Below are 6,347 nucleotides of genomic sequence, written 5' to 3' on the forward strand. Positions count from 1 at the left end.
ATGGGGATAACTGAATGGGCTGAATGCTTATCTTGTATTGATTCTGAGTTTATGAATGCTCAAGACGGTTCTCCATGTCACTGGTTTAAAACCTTTGATTTAAACAGTTGGACTCGTTGTTTAAATGAAATGTCGTTCGGGTAATCTGCAATTACTGAATAAGCTTTACCGAAAATGGGAGAAAGCAGTGAGGTCACGTAGAAAGTGATACCCAGTCACCATATGTATTTATTAGTGTCACCTATGAAATTTATGAGGCAAAGTAGTGCTGAAAGAATTCGCTGTCTTTCTAAGCAGTGCTCATTTGAGGAATTGCCTAAGATAAATGGGTTTGGCTAATTGAATCATACACTTTCATAGTGTGCTACATATAAAACTAGACTAGGAAATAAATATAATTAAAGTAAACATGCCCTTCTAATTAGTAATTGTTTCTGCTGTTTTAAGCAAATTTCAGTGGCACAAAGTAGCTGTTCCAGTGTAAACCTAATAACGGAGGCTTTAATAACAGGTGTAAATTAACACAATGGAAAACATTTACAGTGTAACATTCTAAATTAAAAATGACATTAACAAGTCTGATTTTTAAAAAGCTGTATAATTAACATTTATTCAACCCCTGACAAATTAGTGCAATACAAATACTAGATGATTTTATTTATATCTTATAACATTTTTCAGGCTTTATTTTTGTTAAACAGTAAATGGAGCAAATGTGGTTCATTTTTCCATGAACATGTCATATAAGGGCACCAACAAAGAAAAGGCAAAGAAAAAGTGAAAGCAAAGATATTTACCCAAAGGCATTTTTTTTGTAAGTGATGTGCAGGAATTGTTTGAATACTTAACAATATCACCCCAGTCAGTGTTCTTGGTTATGTATGCTCAGAAATAAAACATTGTGAATGGTTTGAGTTTGGAGGAATGCAAGTACAAACAGAATAATATCTATTGTGCAATAAAATACTTTGATTCCCCCAAGTGCATCCTCAAAAAACATAATGTACTGCTAAGTGCTTAGCATTGATGTTTGTCTCTACAAATAAATATTGCAAACAGTATTTTCTTTTTATGATGGCACCTAATAGAATGCCATGAACGGGTAAGCAAAAATATCCAAACCAATACAGAAAAAAAAAGAAAAAGGTTTACCTTAATTTGTGACAAAAGATGCCATAATTTTCAAAGTGTAGAAAATGTCACATCAGATCCCAAAATAGAGTATAGTATATCTACACCATACAGACAACTTGTTTTCCTCTTTACTGATTTTTTTCTAAACCGGTAAGAGTAAAAAGAGTTTGCAGGGAGTTGAAATTGTTTTCAGCTTGCCTATCAAAAGGGAATCAGCATTATTTAATTTATTTTTTGTACAATGTCTTCTGAAGTGTCATTAACTGCAACACTTGGTAGGGGGATGTAAAATATCATGAATTCCTGTTCCCAAAGTGAATTTTTAAGAGTGTATTCCCCTGTATTTGCAAATCCTGAGATAAAGTGAAAAAGTAGTCCTTTTAGTGGACAATCTATGGTGAACTTAAGCTCCAGGACTCAGCTTTGAGGTGGTTAGCTTCTTGCCAGCCATGGTTTTCAGCCATATATCCTGAGTGTCCTCAAAGTCCACACTGATGAGAATCTTCCTGAGTTGTCTCTGAATGGCTGGTGCTTAGTGCTTGGCTTTATGTATGTACAGTTGGGCATAATTAAGATCTTGGTCCATTCCTATGCCTGAAGATGTTGGGAGTTTGAGGTTGGCGACTAAGGGAGCAGTTGTGACGTTTGATCACAAAAGCACCTCCTTTGCCCCTTGCCTTTCCTGTTGCTGTAAAAGAGGATTCAGTTCTTTTGTGCACCACAATAAATTTCTCATAGGAAATATCAGCTGCCATGGGTAGCACCCTTCTGGATTTTTTAGTGTCAGAGATTGTTTTATGTTCTTGATCAACAATGCAAGATATTTCAGAGAAGCTCTATTTGTTTTTTGCATGTTTCCCTTTGCATGCCTTGCATGTCTGTGTAGCAGCTCAGCATGGTTCATTTGGAAATGGTGGAAAAGATGTTCCTGCTCTCACATCTTACAGATCAGTTTTATGAATTCAGTGACTGAAGAAAGGAAAATTTCTCTGTCCTTTAGCACATATATTAAAAAAATCACAACTAAAAAATTATTCCAAATCTGGGCTGCATAGAGCCCTTACTCCATCCCTGGGCTCTAAGGCAGGAGAACCACACCTAGGCCAGCCTGACAGATAAGAATCTAACCTTTGTAGCACATCTGAGTCACTTGAGATTGTGTCTTCACTGCTGGGGAGAACTAGTCTTACTTGGGTAAGTGCTAGCAGTCATTTAGTTACTTACGGAGGAGAGGCATCCCATACAGTAATGTAAGGAGGCACTGTTCCTCATCTGGAAGGAGGGAAGGGAGTTGTGATGTTCAGTGGATGATGATTTCCTACTCTTGTTTATTTTGTGTATTAAACAAGGCTGAGAAGGAACAAACTTAACAATGACTGTCTGCTGGTGGGGTCAGGGTCGAGGGGAGGACTGACCAACCTGTTCTGAAATAAAGAAGCCATGAAGCAGGCTATGGAGTAGACAGCCAGCCTCTTCCATCCCTTCGTTTTTAAGTTAGATAGTATTTCTAAAATCATATCTAAATCTCCTTTGCTGCAAATTAAGTCACTTGACCTAGCAGACAGAGAACACAATTCATCGTTGTCTGCTCTGCAACAAGTTTTATAGGTGGGAAGATCATTATCATGTGTCTCCCAGTATTCTCTTTTCTAAACTAGACAAACCCCATTTGTCCTTTTTCATACCCCACTCCTTTATCCATCTGTCTCTTCTCTTCTGGGCTACACAACCTCTTTCCTACACCAGAGGTCCCCAGGCCAGTATGTGCAGTTTCTCAATGCCCAGCTGCAGGTCGGTTTGGGATGAAGTTTGTTATCAAAAATACATGGGCAATGGGAGTAGACTGAAAGGAAGACCTGGAGGATAGGAGAAGTTTTGTGTGCTTGGTTTGCTAAAATGGGATCCAAATGGGACCATGAATTATTCAGGAGGTTCTTCTGCTGCAGGATACTTTTTGGGTCGTATCAGGTTCAGGGAACCCACTGTCTTGGACCTCCTCCCAAAGACCAATCTATTTTTTACAAGGCTGGTGTATTTTAGCTATAAGTTCTGCGTGGCTTTGAAGCTGCATCACAGAGAGATGGCTCCTCTTTGCAAGCTTTCATGACAACAGACATCAAATAGGCTATGCAATATGATGGTTCCCACATTGGAAGTGGGAGGCTGTTAACTCTATAAAGTGCTTTCCAAGAATTGGCTGATGTTTGAGGGTTATGCATTTTCACAAGCATTTGGGAGAAGTAGATTCATTAAGGGAGATGAAGTTCTGGAATTTCTGTTTTGTTTAATTTGGCCCTGGGGAGATACACAGAGCAGTATGGTTTTTTCTGGTTTATATATGTAGAATGAGGTATGTTATAAGATGGTAGACCTAGGCTTTTAAATCGTTAGAGAAAAGATTAATTTGAAATGGATAAGTTTAAATAATATTATCTTCAGCTTAATACTTATGTCTACCCAACTAGTCAATTCCTTTTAATTTAGTGCATTATCCCTTTCATGGTTTCTTTCCTGAGATTCTAATGAAGTTTTGTTTTTCTTTGTTGTGATATGTCATTAGTATCAAATTTGGTAGGGTAGGTATTCCCGTGTCAGGAACAATAAAATTATTTAAGATTAGATAAAAATTCAGAAATCTTTGACAAACCTTTGCCGTTGACTTACTAAAGTACAATTTTGGTTCACAGCAAAATAGAACATGGGCATTACAGTTATTTCACAGTTTTCCAAGAAACAATCCCAAATTTAAAATTGAGCAAATTCACTGAGCTTATTTTATGTGTATTAAAAAACCTAAATGGAATATCTTTACAAAAGTGTTTTTCTTTCTATTACCTAGAAGGAAATAATTCTCTGCCATTTCCTATGTTACTGAGAAGCTATATCAGGATTCCTGCTTAGGAAAGTTTTAAGGAAGGCTAAATGTAGTAGCAGTTTTCTGCTTAACATGGCATGCTAGCAACAAAATATTCTCTTGCTAATAACAGCTTCTGTTTATTTTTTGCACTGGGATATTCCAGTTACCAAGTGTGAATTATACCGTGCTTTGTTTGGTTTCAAATAAAAATCAAGTTCGCCCGCAGTGGTCTTGTTTCATGCTCTCTCCCACCCTCATCCATGTCATTTTTTCCCCACAGTGGGCCCATCCAGCAGGGTTGGGAGGGGACAGCCAGCAGCTCTTTCACCTTTCTGTACAGTATTATTTCAGGTTTCTGCCAGCAAGTAACACTGATGGAGTAACTCCACCGTTCACTTGTGTTACAGCCCACTCCAGGAACACCACCTCTCCGATGTGCTGGCTTTCGGTGGGGAAAAAAAGAAGTGCTATTAGATCTACCAGAGTCATCCTATGTCTTCAAAATGTTAAACACTTTCCATAAGGTTCAAATGTTACCTCTTAACAAGAATCTCAGCATTTACTATGGGGGTTTTGATTGTCATCACTTTTAAGACTAGAGAGCCTGAGAGCATGTGAGCAGCTACATCCAAACTGCATGATTAGCGTTCTTGCAAGAGCGGGATTTTAGCAATGTGAAGATGAGTTCCAGTGGACTTCATGGAGAGCGGTCAGGGCAGAGCTTTCCTTGTCTTCAAAATCCTATCCATTCCTATCCTGTCTCATCCCTAGAGGACTGTGGGCTCACAGGTTGATAATCTGCCAATACAAAGGTGCAGGGCAGGTTCTTCCTGTATGATTTTTTTTTTGCCATTGCGAAAGATCTACTATTTTAAGCATCACCATTTTGTTGGCTTTTCTGAACTGAAAAATCAGGGGAATTTCCTTCAGCCTTGTTCTGTCTCCTCCCTCTCCATCCTTTTTTAAAAAATGTGTCTTTTAACTCCTTTTGGTTATATTCTATTACTCTAATGAAACAAGAGAAAGTGAAATTCTGGCATTTTCTTATGCACAAGCTGTCAAGAAGGATTTTAGTCATCCTAAGTTGTTCTCATGAAACCAACTTCAGTGAGCTTTCTGGGAGGACACACAAATTTGATGTTCTTGAACAGTGGAATGAGAGAAGGTCAAACTGAAGTCCATTGTTTTGAAACATTTAAAAAATTTGCAGGAAAAATCACCCAGAGATTTCGAAGCTTCCTAGCATAAGAAAAGGGGATCTTTGCTAGAGAAGATTCAAATAGAAATGTTGTAGACATCTCCCAAACCCATGCTTTTAGACAAATACATACAATTTAGATCCCTCCTCATGCCTTTACAACAATATATAGAATTTAGATACCTCTTACCACTTTCAAAATGAAAGACTGAGTAATTTTACACCTTACACTGTCCAGGTAAATTATGTCCTTATAATTTGATGTGACACGAATATGCATTTATGAACTCAGACCAGTAAAAATAGAACATTTCCCTCTTACAAGCTTTTGTTGTTGCTGCTAAAGCTAAAATTTGCTGAGAAAAAGCAGTCGGAGGAGGCAGCTGTTAGAGTGAAGGGACACTGTATCCGACTTCAGGTCACTCGCTTCCCCACTTTGGACTGGAACCAGGCTGATCCTCTCCAACAGGCAGCATCTGCCTCTGGCATTGTCCCTGCGTGGGCGTCTCTGGTGTGGATTCTGTATCTATCACAACCATTAAAGCTTCTGGGTAATCTTTTCTCATTTTTATGTCATTTCCTTCAGTTTTGGAAATTTTTAAAGACATTTCAACCTACTTGAAAGTGAGGCACATGAACAGTCATGCTATTTCTGTGGGTTAAAATACAGGAGCTTATTTTGCACTTTCTTGTGTTTAGGGTGTATTCCCGACGTTACATTTTGTTTTGGATTTGTGGCATGGCACCACCACTCTTAAGCAGAAACAGTGTCAAGAGAGGCACAAACAGAAAAAAAAGGTGTTTTTTTTTTTTAAATGGTTGTTTTCCTCTATGCTGGGAAATAAAATACTTCCCTTCCCATTGCATACCTCTTAAGGAAGGGAGTGCATGGGTGCTTCTCTCTGCAGCTCTGAAGGTGGACAGCTGCGATATAGAATCATAGAATCATCTAGGTTGGAAGGGACCGTAAAGATCATCTAGTCCAACCACCAATCTAACTCTGACCAAAAAAAAAAAAAAAAAAAAAAAATAAAAACACCACTAAACCAAATTCCTAAGCTGACTTTTAGCCCAAACAAATTGGAGAGAGAAGCTGGGGGGGGGGGGGTGGGCACTGGGGAGGGCAAGAGGGGGGAAAAAAAAAAAGCCAAGCTCTGG

The sequence above is a fragment of the Calidris pugnax genome, unplaced genomic scaffold (assembly GCF_001431845.1).
Source record: "Calidris pugnax isolate Ruff unplaced genomic scaffold, ASM143184v1 scaffold188, whole genome shotgun sequence".
NCBI classification, from domain to species: Eukaryota; Metazoa; Chordata; class Aves; order Charadriiformes; family Scolopacidae; genus Calidris; species Calidris pugnax.